General features: G+C 46.3%; 2 pseudogenes; both read left to right on the forward strand.

Annotated features, from left to right (window-relative positions):
- Positions 1-13,657: 13,657 nt before the first annotated feature.
- LOC135572625 (ras-interacting protein RIP3-like) lies at positions 13,658-14,162 on the forward strand (annotated as a pseudogene).
- Positions 14,163-14,383: 221 nt separating this feature from the next.
- On the forward strand, positions 14,384-15,150 carry LOC135572622 (ras-interacting protein RIP3-like; annotated as a pseudogene).
- The last annotated feature ends 12,078 nt before the right edge of the window (positions 15,151-27,228 follow it).

Raw genomic sequence — 27,228 nt, forward strand, 5'->3', positions numbered from 1 at the left:
ATAAGTTCAACATTAGCAAAACAACCAGTTTTCATATCTTCATAACTCTGAATATTCTTATAATTTTGGTCCAAAATGAAAAGGCATGCTGTCGTACAAGTCTAGTAGCTACATTTTACGACAGATACATGGTTTCTGGATACTCCCGTAAAGCCCAGCTCATTGGCTATCTAGCTAGCTTTGTTTGACCCTGATTGGTGCCTTTGCTGCTGGTGATTCTCTGATCCACCTTTACGCAAAGGACACCATTCTGTATACCTCTGGGCCTTGTTTGGACACTGTGTTAACTAACCTCCAGACAAGCTTCAATGCCATACAACTCTCCTTCGGTGGCCTCCGACTGCTCTTAAAAACAAGTCAAACTAAATGCATGCTCTTCAACCGATCGCTTCCCACACCTGCCCGCCCTTCCAGCATCACTACTCTGGACGGTTATGACTTAGAATATGTAGATCATTACAAATACCTAGCTGTCTGGTTAGACTGTAAACTCTCCTTCCAGACTCAAATTAAGCATCTAGAATCGGCTTCCTATTTCGCAAACAAAGCATCCTTCACTGATGCTGCCAAACATACCCTCGTAAAACGGACTTTCCTACCGATCCTTGACTTTGGCGATGTCATTTACAAAATAGCCTCCAACACACTACTCAGCAAATTGGATGCAGTCCATCACATTGCCATCCGTTTTGTCACCACAGCCCAATATACTACCCACCACTGCGACCTATATGCTCTTGTTGGCTGGCCCTCGCATCATATTCGTCGCCAAACCTACTGGCTACAGATCATCTATAAGTCTTTTCTAGGTAAAGCCCCGCCTTATCTCAGCTCATTGGTCACCACAGCTGCACCCACCCGTAGCACTCGCTCCAGCAGGTATATTTCACTGGTCACCCCCAAAGCCTATTTCTCCTTTGGCCGCCTTTCCTTCCAGTACTCTGCTGCCAATGACTGGAACGAATTTCAAAAATCACTGAAGCTGGAGACTCATATCTCCTTCACTAACTTTAAGCATCAGCTGTCAGAGCAGCTCTCTGTACATAGCCCATCCAACTACCTCATCCCCATATTGTTATTTATTTTTTGTTCCTTTGCACCCCAGTATCTCTACTTGCACATTCATCTTCTGCACATCTCACTCCATTGTTTAATTTCTCAATTGTAATTACTTCGCCACTACGATCTATTTATTGCCTTTACCTCCCTAATCTTACCTCATTTGCACACACTGTATATATACATTTTTCTATTGTGTTATTGACTCTATGTTTGTTTATTCCATGTATAACTCTGTGTTGTTGTTTGTGTCGCACTGCTTTGCTTTATCTTGGCCAAGTCGCAGTTGTAAATGAGAATTTGTTCTCAACTGGCCTACCAAAGAGGTTAAATAAAGGGGAAATTAAAAAATAAAAATGTTGTTCAAGTGCCATGAAGGCTCTGACCAAATTTGGTGTCCTCTAGGATATACTACACCCCTAATGATATAGTGAAGTCTGGTTATGTTCTATGATCTCTGAGGAATACATACGAACGTGATTTGACTGGTTGAAACAACGTTTAGGGTTAGATTTTCACAGATTCCTTTCTTTGCAAATGGAACGAGTGAAAATACAAAATCGATCGTGCATCCTATATGGACCTTTTTAGGATATGAAAAAGGATTTTATCTAACAAAACGACACTTCATGTTATCTCTGTGACCCTTTGGATGATAAATCAGAGCAAGATTTCAGAATGTAAGTACACATTACACCTTCAGAGCTGAATTGATCAAATCTATCGCGATAAAAAATAGTTTTGTTTTTAGGAGATGTCCTCAAACAATAGCATGGCATTTTTTTCGCATTACTGGCTACTGTAAATTGGACAGTGCAGTTATATTAACAGGAATTGAAGCTTTCAGCCGATATAAGACACTTATATGTACCGACATTTGTTGTTTCTCTCAAATCTGCGATGGTGACACAAGGCGCTGCATGATTTACATCTGTCGCTTTGACAGGACGCACATCCCTAAGAAGTTTTTAACCCACTGTTCCTAGGCCGTCATTGTAAACAATCATTTGTTCTTAACTGACTTGCCTAGTTAAACGAAGGTTACATTTTTAAAAAATGAAAAGATCTGAAAGAAAACTAGTTTAAAAAAAATCCCTGATGTTTCTGAAATGAGGGGTCAATAAGGCCATAAAGTTCTTGAAGCTCTATCTGAGAACTTCTGCCTTCTCCAGCAGAAGAAGACATCTCTTAAGGCACCCCTGGGAATTATATTTCAGTGTAAATCCCAGACTTAATGTCTCGGGCATTAGTGTGCAGGCACCCTTCCCAGTTTAATCTGCCACTGTGCATTCTGCTGCAGAGATTCACTTTCATATTTGTGTGAGGAACAAGAGCCCAGTGAAACAGCAGATTAGACAAAGCTTTGGGCGTGTTGGCGGCAGCTTGTTTGTTGCGTGCCTGTGAGCCAATCCAAAAGGCAGTGGTGATTACCTACATATGCAGCTGGGATCAAGTTAGCCAGACCCACAGTGGAATACAAGCTAATTTGCCTAAAACATTGATTTATTTATCCATTTAATTATTTATTTACAGAAAGAGTTCATAGTATGTTAAAGATCACACTAAGGACACGCCTGTTAGAGTGATTTGCAAACCAGGTAACCTGGTAAGAATGTTAAATCAAATGTTATTTGTCACATGTGCCAAATTAAATGCTTACTTGCGATCCCTTATCCAACAATTCAGTTTTAAGTAAATACAACAAAAAGTATGAGATAAGAATAACAAATCATTAAAGAGCAGCAGTAAATAACAATAGAGGGGCTAGGGGGGTAGAAGCTGTTTAGAAGCCTTATGGACCTCGACTTGGCACTCCGGTACTGCTTGCCATGTGATAGCAGAGACAACAGTCTATGACTAGGGTAGGTGGAGTCTTTGACAAATTTTAGGGCCTTCCTCTGACACCGCCTGGCATAGAGATACTGGATGGCAGGAAGCTTGGCCCAGGTGATGTATTGGGCCGTACGCACTACCCTCTGTAGTGCCTTGCAGTTGGAGGCCGAGCAGTTGCCATACCAAGTAGAGATACAACCCGTCAGGATGCTCTCGATGGTGCAGCTGTAAAACCTTTTGAGGATCTGAGGACCCATGCCAAATCTTTTCAGTCTCCTGAGGGGGAATAGGTTTTGTCGTGCCCTCTTCATGACTGTCTTGGTGTGCTTGGACCATGATAGTTTGTTGGTGATGTGGACGCCAAGGAACAACCTGCTCCACTACAGCCCCGTCGATGAGAATGGGGGTTTGCTTGGTCCTCTTACTCCTGTAGTCCACAATCATCTCCTTTGTCTTGATCACTTTGAGGGAGAGGTTGTTGTCCTTGTACAGCACGGTCAGGTCTCTGACCTCCTCCCTACAGGTTGTCTCATCATTGTCGGTGATCAGGCCTACCACTGTTGTGTCTTCAGCAAACTTAATGATTGTGTTTGAGTCGTGCCTGGTCGTGCAGGCATGAATCAATAGGTAGTACAGGAGGGGACTGAGCATGCACCCCTGAGGGGCCCCCATTTTGAGGAACAGCGTGGTGAATGTGTTGTTACCTACCCTTACCACATGGGAGCTGCCTGTCAGGAAGTCCAGGATCCAGTTGCAGAGGAAGGTGTTTAGTCCCAGGGTCCTTAGCTTCATGATGAGCTTTGAGGGTACTATGGTGCTGAACACAGAGCTGTAGTCAATGAATAGCATTCTCACATAGGTGTTCCTTTTGTCCAGGTGTGAAAGGGCAGTGTTGAGTGCAATAGAGATTGCATCATCTGTGGATCTGTTGGTGTGGTATGCAAATTGAAGTGGGTCTAGGGTTTCTGGGATAATTGTGTTGATGTGAGCCATGACCAGCCTTTCAAAGCATTTCATGGCTACAGAAGTGAGTGCTATGGGTCGGTAGTCATTTAGTCAGGTTACCTTAGTGTTCTTGGGCACAGGGACTATGGTGGTCTGCTTGAAACATGTAGGTATTACAGACTCAGTCAGGAAGAGGTTGAAAATGTCAGTGAAGACACTTGCCAGTTGGTCAGCGCATGCTCGGAGTACACGTCATTGTAATCTGTCTGGCCCTGCGGCCTTGTGAATGTTGACCTGTTTAAAGGTCTTACTCCCATCGGCTGCAGAGAGCGTGATCACACAGTCGTCCGGAACAGCTGTGGATTAGTATCACAAATGTGGATTTGTATCAGAAACACTGACAATGCAAATTCAGTCTCTGAACCATCTGTGTAAATCCACAACAACTGAAATATTTTCAGGTTTTACAACTTTCTAATAGTAAGCCTTTTTGGTGTATTTGAGTTATTTTTTACCAAGTATAATTGTGCAAAGCAGGAGTCCTTCAAATCCTGCTTTAATTCTCTTTGAAAATTCATAACATTTAAACAAACAAAAAGGGAAATGTGAAAATAATTTGTACTGTAAGATCGTGTGAACAAGTGTTTCTAGATAGCTGTCTTCAAGAGATTCAGGTTCAGCTCTGATGATATACCATCATTTCAAATGGGAGCACATTATTCCCCAGCGAGTTCTGCCTCCTGCATGCCAGGCCATGCCAGGCCTTCTCTCTGCTCTGCTTTATCTGGCCAACCACAGAGGTCTACTCACAAGCCTGATGGGTTTCTGGAACCCAACCACTGGGATTCTACACAGCAGAATCATTTTCAGAAAAAAGGGAATCCACAGACAGAAATGAGGGAATTCCACAAATTACTGTTTGTCAAAATGTAATCCTGTTACCATTGCTCTGAATACGAAATGGTGTAAATATGGAAATAAACTAAATTTTACTATGAGAATATACTATCCAAGTTCCCTGCTCGGTTCAGATATACAGCAGCAAACCCTGCTTCAGATTCACAGGAAAGAGGTGCCACTACTCAAAATGGTCACAGTCAAATTGGTTCTGTGGGGAGAGATTAAAACATTTGAGAAGATTTTTGAAAACACATTGAATTGCTACATTTCAGTCATACTGTGGTGGTGTGGTTCAGATCATACATCAACAACTCTATGGTAAGTTCTCTTGGTTGAGTTTTTCCTCCCATTCAGTAAGAGAGAGTTCTAAAGGGCTGGTAGCACTGCAGTTGAAAATGGGATGAATATTTAGGGACATTTTATCTGCCCATCTGTGCCCAGGCCTTGTATTGTGGCACACATTGTGAGCCACGAGAGCAGATGATGAGTGACAAGCATATCATCTTTATATCATCTCAACGATATTACCTTATGCTGCCAAGTGTGTGGATGAACCTGAGGATCAAGGTGACTGTGAGGGAACGTTGAACGCCTAGGTTAGCAGATGGCCATTCAACAGACACAAGATGGCGCCAGCTCAGTATCTTCAACTTTTGACAAGCAACCTCGATTTCAGGGAACTTGGATTTCAAAACTTCGATATTGGCAGTGTTATTGTGTGCAGTTCAGTAGATACTATTAAAAACTCCTTTCCAGAACAAAAGATCACTTACTCCCTTTTTCTAACGTACGTTATAAACAACATATTAGTTATCATCAAGTCAAACAGGGAAAGTTTAAATGAATACAATTGTATCACTCACATAAACAATTATTTTCCAGGCTTTTATGTTCTGAAAGATATTCATTTAAATCCAGTTGGGAATATGTTGTTTACAACCAAGAGACAATTTTGCAAATTGAGTCAGAAGCTCATGAATGTGCTGTTTTGATTAGAGAGTAAATGTAACAACTCAAACACACAATTGCCCTAGAGCCATTTCTGGATGCAATAATCTCCCTGTCCTCAGACTATGCCCCCCCCCCCCTTCCCAAACTCGTTTGAGGGGGGTTCAAGTGACACGCTGCCTATCTCACCACCACCCTCCCTCTCTCTCACTCTTTCTATCCTCTTTTCTGTAGTATATCTCTCTGTGAGTCTCTCTCTCTGCCTCTATTAGATCCCAAAATGCCATGCAGTATGGCCTATCTTCAAACACTAATGCTGATGACTGGTCCCTGCAGCAGTACCCCCCACCCCCAGCCTGCTCTTCCAAAGAGAGGGTAATAAAGACACAGGCAGGATTAGTGTTGCGTGCTTAACGAAGTGGTGCCAGAGAGAGAGGCCATGCCCACAGGCCGCTCCCCAACCCTGCTCTTCTCTGCTGGGGTCTCCCCAGCCTGTGCTTTTCTCAGGTCCGCTCTCTCCTCTCTCACGGGGTACTCTGTGGCTCGCTGATAGACTCTGAGTGGGTGCATTCATAAAATTGGCATTAGAGAGGCAGAGTGACAGTAGTCTTAAGTGATTTAATTTTTACCCTTAACCAAGGAAATGTATGAGAAAACAATTGAATTCTCTATTCGCTAGATTGTCCAGGGTTTCTGACAACATCCTTCCTGTGCAGAGAGAAAGCATGTTTAACTAACATGCGGTTTTGTTTTGTATTAGACTTTACAAGTACATAACTGTTGCTGTTAACCTGTGGACTGGGTTTGATGGAGGTCACATGCGTATCATTTTGAAATCACTGTGGACTTATTTTAAACAAATGGAAAACCATATCATTCTGCATGTCTGCAAAACAGTGGGACTGGTGTTTTGTAAATGTTGTCACATAAGATAAGTGTTCCATGTGAGATTCATTTAGTTATACACAGGTTAACGGTTCAGGCCTATGAAGAGGAGAGAGCCAGGGTTGATGAAGAACCGTGTACAGTACAGGACAGATGAAGAGGAGAGAGCCAGGGTTGATGAAGAGCCGTGTACGGTACAGGACAGATGAAGAGGAGAGAGCCAGGGTTGATGAAGAGCCGTGTACGGTACAGGACAGATGAAGAGGAGAGAGCCAGGGTTGATGAAGAGCCGTGTACGGTACAGGACAGATGAAGAGGAAAGAGCCAGGGTTGATGAAGAGCCGTGTACGGTACAGGACAGATGAAGAGGAGAGAGCCAGGGTTGACGAAGAGCCGTGTACGGTACAGGACAGGTGAAGAGGAGAGAGCCAGGGTTGACGAAGAGCCGTGTACGGTACAGGACAGGTGAAGAGGAGAGAGCCAGGGTTGATGAAGAGCCGTGTACGGTACAGGACAGATGAAGAGGAGAGAGCCAGGGTTGATGAAGAGCCGTGTACAGTGACAGATGAAGAGGAGAGAGCCAGGGTTGATGAAGGGTACAGGACAGATGAAGAGGAGAGAGCCAGGGTTGATGAAGACACGGTACAGGACAGATGAAGAGGAGAGAGCCAGGGTTGATTGACGGTACAGGACAGATGAAGAGGAGAGAGCCAGGGTTGATGAAGAGCCGTGTACGGTACAGGACAGATGAAGAGGAGAGAGCCAGGTTGATGAAGAGCCGTGTACGGTACAGGACAGATGAAGAGGAAAGAGCCAGGGTTGATGAAGAGCCAGGGTACTGGACAGATGAAGAGGAGAGAGCCAGGGTTGATGAAGAGCCGTGTACGGTACAGGACAGATGAAGAGGAGAGAGCCAGGGTTACAGGACAGGTGAAGGGGAGAGAGCCAGGGTTGATGAAGAGCCCTGTACGGTACAGGACAGATGAAGAGGAGAGAGCCAGGGTTGATGAAGAGCCCGTGTACGGTACAGGACAGATGAAGAGGAGAGAGCCAGGGTTGATGAAGAGCCATTATGCGGTACAGGACAGATGAAGAGAGAAGAGTACGGTACAGGACAGATGAAGAGGTTGATGAAGAGGAGAGAGCCGTGTACGGTACAGGACAGATGAAGAGGAGAGAGCCAGGGTTGATGAAGAGCCGTGTACGGTACAGGACAGATGAAGAGGAGAGAGCCAGGGTTGATGAAGACGGTACAGGACAGATGAAGAGGAGAGAGCCAGGGTTGATACAGGGAGCCGTGTACGGTACAGGACAGATGAAGAGGAGAGAGCCAGGGTTGATGAAGAGCCGTTGTACGGTACAGGACAGATGAAGAGGAGAGAGCCAGGGTTGATGAAGAGCCGTGTACGGTACAGGACAGATGAAGAGGAGAGAGCCAGGGTTGATGAAGAGGGTACAGGACAGATGAAGAGCCAGGGATGATGTACGGTACAGGACAGATGAAGAGGAGAGAGCCAGGGTTGATGAAGAGCCGTGTACGGTACAGGACAGATGAAGAGGAGAGAGCCAGGGTTGATGAAGTACGGTACAGGACAGATGAAGAGGAGAGAGCCAGGGTTGAGGACAGATGAATGAAGAGGAGAGAGCCAGGGTTGATGAAGAGCCGTGTACGGTACAGGACAGATGAAGAGGAGAGAGCCAGGGTGAAGATGAAGAGGTGAAGGGGAGAGAGCCAGGGTTGATGAAGAGTACGGTACAGGACAGATGAAGAGGAGAGAGCCAGGGTTGATGAAGAGCCGTGTACAGGACAGATGAAGAGGAGAGAGCCAGGGTTGATGAAGACAGATGAAGATGAAGAGGAGAGTGCCAGGGTTGATGAAGAGCCGTGTACGGTACAGGACAGATGAAGAGGAGAGAGCCAGGGTTGATGAAGAGCCGTGTACGGTACAGGACAGATGAAGAGGAGAGAGCCAGGGTTGATGAAGAGCCGTGTACGGTACAGGACAGATGAAGAGGAAAGAGCCAGGGTAGATGAAGAGCCGTGTACGGTACAGGACAGATGAAGAGGAGAGAGCCAGGGTTGATGAAGAGCCGTGTACGGTACAGGACAGGTGAAGAGGAGAGAGCCAGGGTTGATGAATGGCCGTGTACGGTACAGGACAGGTGGAGAGGAGAGAGCCAGGGTTGATGAAGAGCCGTGTACGGTACAGGACAGATGAAGAGGAGAGAGCCAGGGTTGATGAAGAGCCGTGTACGGTACAGGACAGATGAAGAGGAGAGAGCCAGGGTTGATGAAAAGCCGTGCACGGTACAGGACAGATGAAGAGGAGAGATACAGGGTTGATGAAGAGCCGTGTACGGTACAGGACAGATGAAGAGGAAAGAGCCAGGGTTGATGCAGAACCGTGTACGGTACAGGACAGATGAAGAGGAGAGAGCCAGGGTTGATGCAGAACCGTGTACAGTACAGGACAGATGAAGAGGAGAGAGCCAGGGTTGATGAAGAGCCGTGTACGGTACAGGACAGATGAAGAGGAGAGAGCCAGGTTTGATGAAGAGCCGTGTACGGTACAGGACAGATGAAGAGGAGAGAGCCAGGGTTGATGAAGAGCCGTGTACGGTACAGGACAGGTTAAGAGGAGAGAGCCAGGGTTGATGAAGAGCCGTGTACGGTACAGGACAGATGAAGATGAGAGAGCCAGGGTTGATGAAGAGCCGTGTACGGTACAGGACAGATGAAGAGGAGAGAGCCAGGGTTGATGAAGAGCCGTGTACGGTACAGGACAGGTGAAAAAGGAGAGACCCAAGGTTGATGTAGAGCCGTGTACGGTACAGGACACCTGTTGGTGAAGAGGAGAGGGCCAGGGTTGATGAAGAGCCGTGTACGGTACAGGACAGGTGAAGAGGAGAGAGCCAGGGTTGATGTAGAGCCGTGTACGGTACAGGACAACTGTTGGTGAAGAGGAGAGGGCCAGGGTTGATGAAGAGCCGTGTACGGTACAGGACAGGTGAACCATGCATCTGCTGCTACCATGTTACTGCCGCAAAACACAGTGTGACAGATTAGGGCATGGCTCTCACACCCAGTGGCCCACTTTTCACACGGTAGCTGTCTCAGGCCAAGTTACGCACATCTCTTAGTTGGCTCATGCTGTGGGTTGAGTAATGTACTGTAGACCCCCAGTCTATGCGCTACACACATATGGTGACTATTAATGCTCTCCTTCCTTCTGCTCCACTACAAACCCCTAATATTATGGTCTTTCCCCGCCTGTTTGTTTCAGGTCCTTTACCCTCCTCAACCTGTTTGCTTTGTACCTCAGTCACGCTAGTGAGGATTCCATTAAGGACAGCATTAAGGCCCAGTGTGTGTGGAGGAAAGGTCAAATTCTGTTTATACATGTTCATTTACATTTGATTATATGACAAAGCTTATGCTACTAAATGTTGATTGCAGTCTATTTGAGAGGCAGGGGAACAGGCCTCAATTCACATCCTCTGCTTTTTTCCTATCCACCGTGGAGCATATAGCATAGATGTACTGTATAAAATATAGATCCCAGTAAAGTGTGATATATATTACCTCACTGAGTAGCATGTCTGTGTGTAATCTGGTTCTACAAATAATATAGCTGGGTCAGGTACCCCAGCTATTATTGATAGGGGCTGAAGTTTTTTACCTTCTTTTGGAATGGTTGAGCTCAAGCAGCGTTTCAGGGGCTTTATGCAAGTGAAGAGGCATGCAGGTTCATTCTATTTTTACCAGTATAAGCCTTAAAGATTAACATAGTTTACCTGTCCCTGCCATGCTTTTGGTATTCTATCCACTAACTCCAGCTCAAATTAACTGGATTCCTCGCTTAATCCCATACTTTTTTATAGTAAATGTGACTTCAATTTCTAAAACATTTTCGCTCAACAACTTTTCAAAACTGGCATGAAAATATTTTCCTGAAATGAATGATGTTTTTATTATTGTTGGAATGGACACTTTCAGCTTGGAGTGTAATTTTTCCAGGCATTTGGATATAAAGTACCTATGGACAGATACAGTGGTATCTCAATTATGTCTGTTTTTTCTTACTATTCCCATACTTTTGATTTCCACTTAAAAGAGAAAGGTGATATATTCCTATGATTGGAAATGTTCAATGCTCCTTCTCGAAGCGGTGCTCTGTCCTGTGCAGATAAGGCCATGTGAGATGTGCCTGTCTGAAATGAAACCCTGACGAACAGAAGAGCGCTGTCTTCCCAGACACAGTGGGAGAGGACGAGGCTGGGATGGAAGCCTTTGAGAGCAGTGCCTTTAATATCTGCAACGCTGTAACATCAGTATGGTGACATTTTGGCAGCACCATCGAGATCCAACGGTGGCCATGCTGCTCCCACAATCAATTATCCAGGCATAATATTCCGCTAGTGTGTGGACATGAATCAGTCCAGGACAAGGCCTCTCCTCCGCCTTGATTCACAAGAAAAAAGCTGGGGCCTTTCATTTAACCCCTAAGAAAGGAGGAAAACGCTTGGTTTACTGATAAGAGGAGAGAAAAACTTGCAAATAGACCTAAATCATTGTTTAGAGACAGTACATTTTTCAGACGGTCAAAAGGGATTTATTCCACCAATTGTGGAATCTGATGGACAGAGGACAATGACTCCACTGACTCTCCATTGAAATAATAATGAATATAAAATGTATGGAGGAAGATGTCCTTCACATGGCTCAATAAAGCATTTCGTGATAAAAGTGAGAACTACACAGATAGGAAAACCACAATATGTATTCTAATTGGTCAATCAAAGGTCAACTGGCCCTTTTGCGTTCGCCAGCTCTGCCATTTCACTTTTCAGGTCAAAATGTAGAGTACTGCTTCAGTGTCTTCCATGCATAACTATACAATGATTTGTCTTAAAACTGTTTCTGCTGGTGTACAGTGTAGGAGAGTGAGTGTTACTTTTATGGTAGCAGTAGCCCTATATGGATGTTTAAGTAATGAGCTGTGGTACTGTGTGTGCCAGATTTAGCTGTGTGGTGTACATTGTCTTGAGTGATTAGCCATAGTACGCGTTGTAAAGTACTGCGAGGACTCAGACTCCACAGCCAGCCAGCCGGCCCTGCTGTGCTTGACAAACAGAACCATTCCACTCCACCACTCCATTTAATTTCCATCTGTATGCTATCACTGGGCTGTCAGCGGCCGGATTGGCCTGTACAGTAGTTTGCAGGATGAAAGGAGGGAGATCCTGTTGAGTGAATAATCTTGCCAGTTTACAGAAGAGAGTGGCTGTCGACTTGACAGACTGTGGGTTGGTTGCACACAGATTTGGGATTCATGGGCAATCCCATAGTCCCTTTAAGTCTGGACGTGTGAATGTGAAATCAATGGTACATCCATACAACAGTTTGTTTGCTGGGCTCTGAGACGCTTTGAGATTTAAATAAAAGTCATGGATCTTCACCTTAAGGCTTGAGGACATGGAGAAGAGAACCTCAACAAAGTGTTGCAGCATAGAATACTATGTTCTCTCCTACAATATTTAGAATTTTCTTGAATTATTCAAGTCTGTCTGTATTTCACAAAACAATTAAAAAATATAGATAGTATTGTTGGCATAAAAGTATACATGTAAACAGGATCTCAGACACTACTACAATGTACGCTAAGACTTCAAACCTTACCTCCACCTTCCCGTATCATATATTTTAGTGAGAAGACATCCCAGTGAGAGGACATTCAACATCCTAAAGTGGAAAAACTTCACTAACCCTTCATTTAACCTGTGTGTATGCTGCTGTTTACTTCATATACAAAGAAGGTCTGCAGTCTGTAGTGCTCCCTGGTCCCTGGTTAAAGTACTTTACTATGAAGATAACCCAAAGTAGCAGTAGCAGCAGCAGTAGCAGTAGTAGCAGTAGTAGCAGTAGTAGCAGTAGCAGCAGTAGCAGTAGCAGCAGCAGCAGCAGCAGCAACAGTAACAGCAGCAGCAACAGTAACAGCAGCAGCAACAGTAGCAGCAGCAGCGGCAGTAGCAGCAGCAGCAGCAACAGTAGCAGCAGCAGCGGCAGTAGCAGTAGCAGCAGCAGCGGCAGTAGCAGTAGCAGCAGCAGTAGCAGTAGCAGTAGCAGCAGCAGTAGCAGCAGTAGCAGTAGCAGCAGTAGCAGTAGCAGTGGTAGCAGTAGCAGTAGCAGCAATAGCAGTAGCAGCAGTAGCAGCAGCAGCAGCAGCAGCTACAGTCGCAGCAGCAGCAACAGTAGCAGCAACAGTAGCAGCAGCAGTAGCAGTGGCAGCAGCAACAGTAGCAGCAGCAGTGGCTGTAGCAGTAGTAGCAGCAGCAGCAGCAGCAGCAACAGTAGCAGCAGCAGCGGCAGCGGCAGTAGCAGCAGCAGTAGCAGTGGCAGCAGTAGCAGTAGCAGTAGCAGTAGCAGCAGTAGCAGTAGGAGTAGCAGCAGTAGCAGCAGCAGCAACAGTAGGAGCAGTAGCAGCAGCAGTAGCAGTAGCAACAGTAGGAGCAACAGTAGAAGCAGCAGCAGCAGCAGTAGCAGCAGCAACAGTAGGAGCAGTAGCAGCAGCAACAGTAGCAGCAGCAGCAGTAGCAGCAGTAGCAGCAGCAGTGGCAGTGGCAGCATTAGCAGTAGCAGCAGTAGCAGTAGCAGCAGCAGCAGCAGTAGCAGTAGCAGTAGCAGCAGCAGCAGCAGTAGCAGCAGCAGTAGCAGCAGTAGAAGCAGCAGCAACAGAAGGAGCAGTAGCAACAGCAGCAGCAGCAGCAGCAGCAGTAGTAGTAGCAGTAGCAGCAGCAGCAGTAGTAGTAGCAGTAGCAGTAGCAACAGCAGCAGCAGCAACAGTAGGAACAGTAGCAGCAGCAGCAACATTAGGAGCAGTAGCAGCAGCAGCAGCAGTGGCAGAGGCAGCAGTAGCAGCAGCAGCAGTAGTAGTAGCAGTAGCAGCAGTAGCAGTAGCAATAGCAGCAGCAGCAACAGTAGGAACAGTAGCAGCAGCAGCATCAGTAGGAGCAGTAGCAGCAGCAGCAGCAGCAGTAGTAGTAGCAGTAGCAGCAACAGTAGCAGCAGCAGTGGCAGAGGCAGCAGTAGCAGCAGCAACAGTAGGAGCAGCAGTGGCAGAGGCAGCAGTAGGAGCAGCAGCAGCAGCAGTAGCAGCAGCAGCAGCGACAGTAGCAGAAGCAGTGGCAGAGGCAGTGGCAGCAGCAGCAACAGAAGGAGCAGCAAGCAGCAGCAGTGGCAGCAGCAGTAGCAGCAGTTGCAGTAGCAGCAGTAGCAGTAGCAAGCAGCAGTAGTAGCAGCAGCAGAAGCAGCAGCAGCAGCAGTGGCAGCAGTAGCAGCAGCAGCAGCAGAAGCAGCAGCAGTAGCAGCAGCAGTAGCAGTAGCAGCAGCAGCAGCAGCAGCAGTGGCAGTAGCAGTGGCAGTAGCAGTAGCAGTGGCAGCAGCAGTAGCTGGTGGCAGCAGTAGCAGTAGCAGCAGCAGGCAGCGCAGTAGCAAGTGGCAGCAGTAGCAGTAGCAGCAGTAGCAGTAGCAACAGCAGCAGCAGAAGCAGCAGCAGTAGTAGCAGCAGCAGCAACAGCAGCAGCAGCAGCAGAGGCAGCAGCAGCGGTGGCAGCAACAGTAGCAGCAGCAGCAGCAGCAGTAGTAGTAGCAGTGGCAGCAACAGTAGCAGCAGTGGCAGAGGCAGCAGTAGCAGCAGCAGCGTGGCAGCGTTGTTGCAGTAGCAGCAGCAGTGCAGCAGAGGCAGCAGCAGTAGCAGTGGCAACAGCAGTAGCAGCAGCAGCAGTGGCAGCAGTGGCAGCAGTAGCAGCAGCAGCAGTAGCAGTAGCAGTAGCAGCAGCAGCAGTAGCAGTGGCAGCAGCAGCAGCAACAGCAGCAGCAGAAGCAGCAGCAGTAGCAGTGGCAGCAGCAGCAGTTGCAGTAGCAGCAGCAGCAGCAGTAGCAGTGGCAGCAGTAGCAGCAGTTGCAGTAGCAACAGTAGCAGTAGCAGTAGCAGTAGCAGTAGGCAGAGGCAGTGGCAGCAACAAACAGCAGCAGCAGTGGCAGAGGCAACAGTAGCAGCAGCAGCAGTAGCAGTAGCAGCAGCAGTAGCAATAGCAGCAACAGTAGCAGCAGCAGCAGCAGTAGTAGTAGCAGTAGCAGCAACAGTAGCAGTGGCAGCAGTAGCAGTAGCAGCAGTAGTGGCAGCAGGCAGCAGCAGTAGCAGTCTAACAGTAGGAGCATGGACAGTAACAGCGTAGCAGTAGCAGCAGTAGCAGTAGCAACAGCAGCAGCAGTGGCAGAGGCAGCAGTAGCAGCAGCAGCAGTAGTAGTAGCAGTAGCAGCAGTAGCAGTAGCAAAAGCAGCAGCAGCAACAGTAGGAACAGTAGCAGCAGCAGCAACAGTAGGAGCAGTAGCAGCAGCAGCAGCAGCAGCAGCAGTAGTAGTAGCAGTAGCAGCAACAGTAGCAGCAGCAGCAGCAGCGACAGTAGCAGCAGCAGTGGCAGAGGCAGCAGTAGCAGCAGCAACAGTAGGAGCAGCAGCAGCAGCAGTAGCAGCAGCAGAAGCAGCAGCAGCAGCAGCAGCAGCAGCAGCAGCAGAAGCAGCAGCAGTAGCAGTAGCAGCAGTAGCAGTAGCAGCAGCAGTAGCAGTGGCAGCAGTAGCAGCAGTAGCAGTAGCAACAGTAGCAGTAGCAGTAGCAGCAGCAGTAGCAGTAGCAGTAGCAGCAGCAGAAGCAGCAGCAGTAGCAGTAGCAGCAGTAGAAGCAGCAGCAGTAGCAGTAGTAGCAGCAGCAGCAGTAGCAGTAGCAGTAGCAGCAGCAGTGGCAGAGGCAGCAGTAGCAGCAGCAACAGAGCAGTAGCAGTAGCAGCAGCAGCAGCAGCAGCAGTAGCAGTGGCAGCAGTAGCAGTAGCAGCAGCAGAAGCAGCAGCAGTAGCAGTAGCAGCAGCAGCAGCAGTAGCAGTAGCAGCAGCAGCAGCAGTAGCAGTGGCAGCAGTAGCAGTAGCAGCAGCAGAAGCAGCAGCAGTAGCAGTAGCAGCAGCAGAAGCAGCAGCAGTAGCAGTGGCAGCAGTAGCAGCAGCAGTAGCAGTAGCAACAGTAGCAGTAGCAGTAGCAGCAGCAGTAGCAACAGTAGTAGCAGTAGCAGCAGCAGCAGTAGCAGTAGCAGCAGCAGAAGCAGCAGCAGCAGCAGTAGCAACAGTAGGAGCAGGATCAGGGCTAGGAGCGAGGTGGCTTTCCGTATTGTATAATACGCGTAACTCCTCTTGCTGTTGATTTTCTGCATTATCCACAGTCAAACATCAGGCAAAATAAAGAAGGAATGCTATTTTTCATTCCTGTTAAACAGCGACAACCTCACAAGTCTTTCATTAATGTGTAAGTGGCGTTCCCATTCATATCAAGGTGTAAGCGGAAAATAATTAAGGACTACTTACAGTAGTTGGAGTATTTCTTGAATAGTATTTTGTTGTAATGCATTTGTACAGCACTTAAATATCTATAGAGGTGAGGGGATCGATATACTGTATCGAACATGAAATCTGACTCATGATTTAACACGGTGACTGTTCAGACGGAAACATTTAGCTTTCCTCTACACAACAACACTGCCTTAAGCCCAGTACGGTCCTCCTTCTTCCCAGAGTGCACCAGTGCAACCCCAGGCCCCCTCTCCAGCCAGCAATCTATGTGACGGCACAGTGCTGGCAGGAGAGTGTTATTAAATAGGCTTTGTGGAAGGCCTCTAGGTAGCTCCCAGGACCAGACAGAGATAGCGTGAGGGGGGCTATTTGGCTTAAGTGTTTTTTATTAGAATGGATGGAGACTTAAGCCCCATAACGAAGCATCAGCTATTTATCCCAGACAGGGGCCCTCTTTACAGCTCTCTCTTTCTCTCTCTCTTTCTCCACCTAGCCCATAGTGGGCTTATTGTAAAACACTGGCCCCTCCGTCATTGCAAAGGCCTGCATACTCTCTCTTTCACTTGACTCAGCTTTTGCCCTCTCAAAATACTGAGGCAGCAGGCTGGTATTCTGCAGTTCCTTTATCATCTGCACCAAGCCTATTTCTAGTTGGCTGAACCAATAATCATTACCCCTGAAAACAAACTGTCCGCAGAAAGAGGAGTGGCAGTGGGACCAATTCCTTGAATTGTGCGTGCATATGTACGTCCGTGTGTGAATGTGTGTGTGTGTTCAAGTGTGTGTGTATCCCAAGATTTAGGATAATAAGGACAATGGGTAACAACATAACAGGCAGCTCACACACTTTCTCACAGTGGTATATATATATTGGATCCAGCTGTCCGTTGATGACATATCTTCTCTCTCCAGCTGTAATGGTATGTTGACAGTAACATGTGTAGGCTTGCTTTTACACTGCCCACAACTGACACTGGAAAACTCACAACATCTGCTCTCAACAAAGGAAATGAAATGAGGAAGAAAGACCCACAACCCCCAAATGGGTCAAATAACCCTGGCTACCAATTTTAACCTCACACCTTTCTGAACCTCTCCAGTCTCCACCACCTCAACACCAGAACTTCACAGATGGGACCATTATGAAATTATAAACTTAACAGGCACTAATCTCAGCACCCAGAACCAAATCTTACATGCACACTGGTCAGCTATTTGGCTTCTCTGTCATGAGGCTACATTTAGACTGACAGTACTGTACCTGTAAAGTGTGTAGACACCTTAGAGAAAGGTCTGTATGTAGACACCTCAGAGAAAGGGCTGTATGTAGACACCTCAGAGAAAGGTCTGTATGTAGACACCTCAGAGAAAGGTCTATATGTAGACACCTTAGAGAAAGGTCTGTATGTAGACACCTTAGAGAAAGGGTTGTATGTAGACACCTCAGAGAAAGGCCTGTGTGTAGACACCTCAGAGAAAGGTCTGTATGTAGACACCTCAGAGAAAGGGTTGTATGTAGACACCTCAGAGAAACGTCTGCATGTAGACACCTTAGAGAAAGGTCTGTATGTAGACACCTCAGAGAAAGGTCTGCATGTAGACACCTCAGAGAAAGATCTCTATGTAGACACCTCAGAGAAAGGTCTGTATGTAGACACCTCAGAGAAAGGTCTTTATGTAGACACCTTAGAGAAAGGTCTATATGTAGACACCTCAGAGAAAGGGTTGTATGTAGACACCTCAGAGAAAGGTTTGTATGTAGACACCTCAGAGAAAGGGTTGTATGTAGACACCTTAGAGAAAGGTCTGTATGTAGACACCTCAGAGAAAGGTCTGTATGTAGACACCTCAGAGAAAGGTCTGTATGTAGACACCTCAGAGAAAGGGCTGTATGTAGACACCTCAGAGAAAGGTCTGTATGTAGACACCTCAGAGAAAGGTCTGTATGTAGACACCTCAGAGAAAGGTCTGTATGTAGACACCTCAGAGAAAGGGTTGTATGTAGACACCTCAGAGAAAGGTCTGCATGTAGACACCTCAGAGAAAGGTCTGTATGTAGACACCTCAGAGAAAGGTCTCTATGTAGACACCTTAGAGAAAGGGCTATATGTAGACACCTCAGAGAACGGGTTGTATGTAGACACCTCAGAGAAAGGTCTGCATGTAGACACCTCAGAGAAAGGTCTGTATGTAGACACCTCGGAGAAAGGTCTGTATGTAGACACCTCAGAGAAAGGTCTGTGTGTAGACACCTCGGAGAAAGGTCTCTATATAGACACCTCAGAGAAAGGGTTGTATGTAGACACCTCAGAGAAAGGGCTGTATGTAGACACCTCAGAGAAAGGTCTGCATGTAGACACCTCAGAGAAAGGGCTGTTTGTAGAAACATCAGAGAAAGGTCTGTATGTAGACACCTCAGAGAAAGGGTTGTATGTAGACACCTCAGAGAAAGGTCTGCATGTAGACACCTCAGAGAAAGGTCTATATGTAGACACCTCAGAGAAAGGTCTGCATGTAGCCACCTCAGACACAGGGCTGTATGTAGACACCTCAGAGAAAGGTATGTATGTAGACACCTCAGAGAAAGGGCTGTATGTAGACACCTCAGAGAAAGGGCTGTATGTAGACACCTCAGAGAAAGGGTTGTATGTAGACATCTCAGAGAAAGGGCTGTATGTAGACACCTTAGAGAAAGGTCTGTATGTAGACACCCCAGAGAAAGATCTCTATGTAGACACCTCAGAGAAAGGTCTGTATGTAGACACCTCAGAGAAAGGTCTCTATGTAGACACCTTAGAGAAAGGTCTATATGTAGACACCTCAGAGAAAGGGCTGTATGTAGACACCTCAGAGAAAGGTCTGCATGTAGACACCTCAGAGAAAGGGCTGTTTGTAGAAACATCAGAGAAAGGTCTGTATGTAGACACCTCAGAGAAAGGGTTGTATGTAGACACCTCAGAGAAAGGTCTATATGTAGACACCTCAGAGAAAGGTCTGCATGTAGCCACCTCAGACACAGGGTTGTATGTAGAAACCTCAGAGAAAGGTATGTATGTAGACACCTCAGAGAAAGGTATGTATGTAGACACCTCAGAGAAAGGGCTGTATGTAGACACCTCAGAGAAAGGGCTGTATGTAGACACCTCAGAGAAAGGGTTGTATGTAGACATCTCAGAGAAAGGGCTGTATGTAGACACCTCAGAGAAAGGTATGTATGTAGACACCTCAGAGAAAGGGCTGTAAGTAGACGCCTCAGAGAAAGGTCTGTATGTAGACACCTCAGAGAAAGGGTTGTATGTAGACACCTCAGAGAAAGGTCTGCATGTAGACACCTTAGAGAAAGGTCTGTATGTAGACACCCCAGAGAAAGATCTCTATGTAGACACCTCAGAGAAAGGGCTGTATGTAGACACCTCAGAGAAAGGGTTGTATGTAGACACCTCAGAGAAAGGTCTGCATGTAGACACCTCAGAGAAAGGCCTGTGTGTAGACACCTCAGAGAAAGGTCTGTATGTAGACACCTCAGAGAAAGGGTTGTATGTAGACACCTCAGAGAAAGGTCTGCATGTAGACACCTCAGAGAAAGGTCTATATGTAGACACCTCAGAGAAAGGTCTGCATGTAGCCACCTCAGACACAGGGCTGTATGTAGACACCTCAGAGAAAGGTATGTATGTAGACACCTCAGAGAAAGGTATGTATGTAGACACCTTAGAGAAAGGTCTGTATGTAGACACCTCAGAGAAAGGGCTGTATGTAGACACCTCAGAGAAAGGTCTGTATGTAGACACCTCAGAGAAAGGTCTATATGTAGACACCTTAGAGAAAGGTCTGTATGTAGACACCTTAGAGAAAGGTTGTATGTAGACACCTCAGAGAAAGGCCTGTGTGTAGACACCTCAGAGAAAGGGTCTGTATGTCAGAGACACCTCATGTAGAAGAGGGTTGTATGTAGACACCTCAGAGAAAGGTCTGCATGTAGACACCTTAGAGAAAGGTCTGTATGTAGACACCTCAGAGAAAGATCTCTATGTAGACACCTCAGAGAAAGGTCTGTATGTAGACACCTCAGAGAAAGGTCTTTATGTAGACACCTTAGAGAAAGGTCTATATGTAGACACCTCAGAGAAAGGGTTGTATGTAGACACCTCAGAGAAAGGTTTGTATGTAGACACCTCAGAGAAAGGGTTGTATGTAGACACCTTAGAGAAAGGTCTGTATGTAGACACCTCAGAGAAAGGTCTGTATGTAGACACCTCAGAGAAAGGTCTGTATGTAGACACCTCAGAGAAAGGGCTGTATGTAGACACCTCAGAGAAAGGTCTGTATGTAGACACCTCAGAGAAAGGTCTGTATGTAGACACCTCAGAGAAAGGGTTGTATGTAGACACCTCAGAGAAAGGTCTGCATGTAGACACCTCAGAGAAAGGTCTGTATGTAGACACCTCAGAGAAAGGTCTCTATGTAGACACCTTAGAGAAAGGGCTATATGTAGACACCTCAGAGAACGGGTTGTATGTAGACACCTCAGAGAAAGGTCTGCATGTAGACACCTCAGAGAAAGGTCTGTATGTAGACACCTCGGAGAAAGGTCTGTATGTAGACACCTCAGAGAAAGGTCTGTGTGTAGACACCTCGGAGAAAGGTCTCTATATAGACACCTCAGAGAAAGGGTTGTATGTAGACACCTCAGAGAAAGGGCTGTTTGTAGAAACATCAGAGAAAGGTCTGTATGTAGACACCTCAGAGAAAGGGTTGTATGTAGACACCTCAGAGAAAGGTCTGCATGTAGACACCTCAGAGAAAGGTCTATATGTAGACACCTCAGAGAAAGGTCTGCATGTAGCCACCTCAGACACAGGGCTGTATGTAGACACCTCAGAGAAAGGTATGTATGTAGACACCTCAGAGAAAGGTATGTATGTAGACACCTCAGAGAAAGGGCTGTATGTAGACACCTCAGAGAAAGGGCTGTATGTAGACACCTCAGAGAAAGGGTTGTATGTAGACATCTCAGAGAAAGGGCTGTATGTAGACACCTTAGAGAAAGGTCTGTATGTAGACACCCCAGAGAAAGATCTCTATGTAGACACCTCAGAGAAAGGTCTGTATGTAGACACCTCAGAGAAAGGTCTCTATGTAGACACCTTAGAGAAAGGTCTATATGTAGACACCTCAGAGAAAGGGCTGTATGTAGACACCTCAGAGAAAGGTCTGCATGTAGACACCTCAGAGAAAGGGCTGTTTGTAGAAACATCAGAGAAAGGTCTGTATGTAGACACCTCAGAGAAAGGGTTGTATGTAGACACCTCAGAGAAAGGTCTATATGTAGACACCTCAGAGAAAGGTCTGTATGTAGACACCTCAGAGAAAGGGTTGTATGTAGACACCTCAGAGAAAGGTATGTATGTAGACACCTCAGAGAAAGGTATGTATGTAGACACCTCAGAGAAAGGGCTGTATGTAGACACCTCAGAGAAAGGGCTGTATGTAGACACCTCAGAGAAAGGGTTGTATGTAGACATCTCAGAGAAAGGGCTGTATGTAGACACCTCAGAGAAAGGTATGTATGTAGACACCTCAGAGAAAGGGCTGTAAGTAGACACCTCAGAGAAAGGTCTGTATGTAGACACCTCAGAGAAAGGGTTGTATGTAGACACCTCAGAGAAAGGTCTGCATGTAGACACCTTAGAGAAAGGTCTGTATGTAGACACCCCAGAGAAAGATCTCTATGTAGACACCTCAGAGAAAGGGCTGTATGTAGACACCTCAGAGAAAGGGTTGTATGTAGACACCTCAGAGAAAGGTCTGCATGTAGACACCTCAGAGAAAGGCCTGTGTGTAGACACCTCAGAGAAAGGTCTGTATGTAGACACCTCAGAGAAAGGGTTGTATGTAGACACCTCAGAGAAAGGTCTGCATGTAGACACCTCAGAGAAAGGTCTATATGTAGACACCTCAGAGAAAGGTCTGCATGTAGCCACCTCAGACACAGGGCTGTATGTAGACACCTCAGAGAAAGGTATGTATGTAGACACCTCAGAGAAAGGTATGTATGTAGACACCTCAGAGAAAGGGCTGTATGTAGACACCTCAGAGAAAGGGCTGTATGTAGACACCTCAGAGAAAGGGTTGTATGTAGACACCTCAGAGAAAGGTATGTATGTAGACACCTCAGAGAAAGGGCTGTAAGTAGACACCTCAGAGAAAGGGCTGTATGTAGACACCTCAGAGAAAGGGTTGTATGTAGACACCTCAGAGAAAGGTCTGCATGTAGACACCTTAGAGAAAGGTCTGTATGTAGACACCCCAGAGAAAGATCTCTATGTAGACACCTCAGAGAAAGGTCTGTATGTAGACACCTCAGAGAAAGGTCTCTATGTAGACACCTTAGAGAAAGGTCTATATGTAGACACCTCAGAGAAAGGGTTGTATGTAGACACCTCAGAGAAAGGTCTGCATGTAGACACCTCAGAGAAAGGTCTGTATGTAGACACCTCGGAGAAAGGTCTGCATGTAGACACATCAGAGAAAGGTCTGTATGTAGACACCTCAGAGAAAGGTTTGTATGTAGACACCTCAGAGAAAGGGTTGTATGTAGACACCTTAGAGAAAGGTCTGTATGTAGACACCTCAGAGAAAGGTCTGTATGTAGAGACCTCAGAGAAAGGTCTGTATGTAGACACCTCAGAGAAAGGTCTGCATGTAGACACCTCAGAGAAAGGGCTGTATGTAGACACCTCAGAGAAAGGGTTGTATGTAGACACCTCAGAGAAAGGGCTGTATGTAGACACATCAGAGAAAGGTCTGTATGTAGCCACCTCAGAGAAAGGGTTGTATATAGACACCTCAGAGAAAGGTCTGCATGTAGCCACCTCAGAGAAAGGGCTGTATGTAGACACCTCAGAGAAAGTGCTGTATGTAGACACCTCAGAGAAAGGGTTGTATGTAGACACCTCAGAGAAAGGTCTGCATGTAGACACCTTAGAGAAAGGTCTGTATGTAGACACCCCAGAGAAAGATCTCTATGTAGACACCTCAGAGAAAGGTCTGTATGTAGACACCTCAGAGAAAGGTCTCTATGTAGACACCTTAGAGAAAGGTCTATATGTAGACACCTCAGAGAAAGGGTTGTATGTAGACACCTCAGAGAAAGGTCTGCATGTAGACACCTCAGAGAAAGGTCTGTATGTAGACACCTCGGAGAAAGGTCTGCATGTAGACACCTCAGAGAAAGGTCTGTATGTAGACACCTCAGAGAAAGGTTTGTATGTAGACACCTCAGAGAAAGGGTTGTATGTAGACACCTTAGAGAAAGGTCTGTATGTAGACACCTCAGAGAAAGGTCTGTATGTAGAGACCTCAGAGAAAGGTCTGTATGTAGACACCTCAGAGAAAGGTCTGCATGTAGACACCTCAGAGAAAGGGCTGTATGTAGACACCTCAGAGAAAGGGTTGTATGTAGACACCTCAGAGAAAGGGCTGTATGTAGACACATCAGAGAAAGGTCTGTATGTAGCCACCTCAGAGAAAGGGTTGTATATAGACACCTCAGAGAAAGGTCTGCATGTAGCCACCTCAGAGAAAGGGCTGTATGTAGACACCTCAGAGAAAGTGCTGTATGTAGACACCTCAGAGAAAGGGTTGTATGTAGACACCTCAGAGAAAGGTCTGCATGTAGACACCTCAGAGAAAGGCCTGTGTGTAGACACCTCAGAGAAAGGTCTGTATGTAGACACCTCAGAGAAAGGGCTGTATGTAGACACCTCAGAGAAAGGTCTGTATGTAGATACCTCAGAGAAAGGTCTGTATGTAGACACCTCAGAGAAAGGTCTGTATGTAGACACCTCAGAGAAAGCGTTGTATGTAGACACCTCAATGAAAGGTCTGCATGTAGACACCTTAGAGAAAGGTCTGTATGTAGACACCTCAGAGAAAGGTCTGTATGTAGACACCTCAGAGAAAGGTCTCTATGTAGACACCTTAGAGAAAGGGCTATATGTAGACACCTCAGAGAAAGGGTTGTATGTAGACACCTCAGAGAAAGGTCTGCATGTAGACACCTCAGAGAAAGGTCTGTATGTAGACACCTCGGAGAAAGGTCTGTATGTAGACACCTCAGAGAAAGGTCTGTGTGTAGACACCTCGGAGAAAGGTCTCTATGTAGACACCTCAGAGAAAGGGTTGTATGTAGACACCTCAGAGAAAGGGCTGTATGTAGACACCTCAGAGAAAGGTCTGCATGTAGACACCTCAGAGAAAGGGCTGTTTGTAGAAACATCAGAGAAAGGTCTGTATGTAGACACCTCAGAGAAAGGGCTGTATGTAGACACCTCAGAGAAAGGGTTGTATGTAGACACCTCAGAGAAAGGTCTGCATGTAGACACCTCAGAGAAAGGCCTGTGTGTAGACACCTCAGAGAAAGGTCTGTATGTAGACACCTCAGAGAAAGGGTTGTATGTAGACACCTCAGAGAAAGGTCTGCATGTAGACACCTCAGAGAAAGGTCTATATGTAGACACCTCAGAGAAAGGGTTGTATGTAGACACCTCAGAGAAAGGTATGTATGTAGACACCTCAGAGAAAGGGCTGTAAGTAGACACCTCAGAGAAAGGTCTGTATGTAGACACCTCAGAGAAAGGGTTGTATGTAGACACCTCAGAGAAAGGTCTGCATGTAGACACCTTAGAGAAAGGTCTGTATGTAGACACCTCAGAGAAAGGTCTGTATGTAGACACCTCAGAGAAAGGTCTCTATGTAGACACCTTAGAGAAAGGTCTATATGTAGACACCTCAGAGAAAGGGTTGTATGTAGACACCTCAGAGAAAGGTCTGCATGTAGACACCTCAGAGAAAGGTCTGTATGTAGACACCTCGGAGAAAGGTCTGCATGTAGACACCTCAGAGAAAGGTCTGTATGTAGACACCTCAGAGAAAGGTTTGTATGTAGACACCTCAGAGAAAGGGTTGTATGTAGACACCTTAGAGAAAGGTCTGTATGTAGACACCTCAGAGAAAGGTCTGTATGTAGAGACCTCAGAGAAAGGTCTGAATGTAGACACCTCAGAGAAAGGTCTGCATGTAGACACCTCAGAGAAAGGGCTGTATGTAGACACCTCAAAGAAAGGGTTGTATGTAGACACCTCAGAGAAAGGGCTGTATGTAGACACATCAGAGAAAGGTCTGTATGTAGACACCTCAGAGAAAGGGTTGTATATAGACACCTCAGAGAAAGGTCTGCATGTAGCCACCTCAGAGAAAGGGCTGTATGTAGACACCTCAGAGAAAGTGCTGTATGTAGACACCTCAGAGAAAGGGTTGTATGTAGACACCTCAGAGAAAGGTCTGCATGTAGACACCTCAGAGAAAGGCCTGTGTGTAGACACCTCAGAGAAAGGTCTGTATGTAGACACCTCAGAGAAAGGGCTGTATGTAGACACCTCAGAGAAAGGTCTGTATGTAGACACCTCAGAGAAAGGTCTGTATGTAGACACCTCAGAGAAAGGGTTGTATGTAGACACCTCAGAGAAAGGTCTGCATGTAGACACCTTAGAGAAAGGTCTGTATGTAGACACCTCAGAGAAAGGTCTGTATGTAGACACCTCAGAGAAAGGTCTCTATGTAGACACCTTAGAGAAAGGGCTATATGTAGACACCTCAGAGAAAGGGTTGTATGTAGGCACCTCAGAGAAAGGTCTGCATGTAGACACCTCAGAGAAAGGTCTGTATGTAGACACCTCGGAGAAAGGTCTGTATGTAGACACCTCAGAGAAAGGTCTGTGTGTAGACACCTCGGAGAAAGGTCTCTATGTAGACACCTCAGAGAAAGGGTTGTATGTAGACACCTCAGAGAAAGGGCTGTATGTAGACACCTCAGAGAAAGGTCTGCATGTAGACACCTCAGAGAAAGGGCTGTTTGTAGAAACATCAGAGAAAGGTCTGTATGTAGACACCTCAGAGAAAGGGCTGTATGTAGACACCTCAGAGAAAGGGTTGTATGTAGACACCTCAGAGAAAGGTCTGCATGTAGACACCTCAGAGAAAGGTCTGTATGTAGACACCCCAGAGAAAGATCTCTATGTAGACACCTCAGAGAAAGGTCTGTATGTAGACACCTCAGAGAAAGGTCTCTATGTAGACACCTTAGAGAAAGGTCTATATGTAGACACCTCAGAGAAAGGGTTGTATGTAGACACCTCAGAGAAAGGTCTGCATGTAGACACCTCAGAGAAAGGTCTGTATGTAGACACCTCAGAGAAAGGTTTGTATGTAGACACCTCAGAGAAAGGGTTGTATGTAGACACCTTAGAGAAAGGTCTGTATGTAGACACCTCAGAGAAAGGTCTGTATGTAGAGACCTCAGAGAAAGGTCTGTATGTAGACACCTCAGAGAAAGGTCTGCATGTAGACACCTCAGAGAAAGGGCTGTATGTAGACACCTCAGAGAAAGGGTTGTATGTAGACACCTCAGAGAAAGGGCTGCATGTAGACACCTCAGAGAAAGGTCTGTATGTAGACACCTCGGAGAAAGGTCTGTATGTAGACACCTCAGAGAAAGGTCTGTGTGTAGACACCTCGGAGAAAGGTCTCTATGTAGACACCTCAGAGAAAGGGTTGTATGTAGACACCTCAGAGAAAGGGCTGTATGTAGACACCTCAGAGAAAGGTCTGCATGTAGACACCTCAGAGAAAGGGCTGTTTGTAGAAACATCAGAGAAAGGTCTGTATGTAGACACCTCAGAGAAAGGGCTGTATGTAGACACCTCAGAGAAAGGTCTGCATGTAGACACCTCAGAGAAAGGCCTGTGTGTAGACACCTCAGAGAAAGGTCTGTATGTAGACACCTCAGAGAAAGGGTTGTATGTAGACACCTCAGAGAAAGGTCTGCATGTAGACACCTCAGAGAAAGGTCTATATGTAGACACCTCAGAGAAAGGTCTGCATGTAGCCACCTCAGACACAGGGCTGTATGTAGACACCTCAGAGAAAGGTATGTATGTAGACACCTCAGAGAAAGGTATGTATGTAGACACCTCAGAGAAAGGGCTGTATGTAGACACCTCAGAGAAAGGGCTGTATGTAGACACCTCAGAGAAAGGGTTGTATGTAGACACCTCAGAGAAAGGGCTGTATGTAGACACCTCAGAGAAAGGTATGTATGTAGACACCTCAGAGAAAGGGCTGTAAGTAGACACCTCAGAGAAAGGTCTGTATGTAGACACCTCAGAGAAAGGGTTGTATGTAGACACCTCAGAGAAAGGT

The sequence above is a fragment of the Oncorhynchus nerka genome, linkage group LG2 (assembly GCF_034236695.1).
Source record: "Oncorhynchus nerka isolate Pitt River linkage group LG2, Oner_Uvic_2.0, whole genome shotgun sequence".
NCBI lineage: Eukaryota > Metazoa > Chordata > Actinopteri > Salmoniformes > Salmonidae > Oncorhynchus > Oncorhynchus nerka.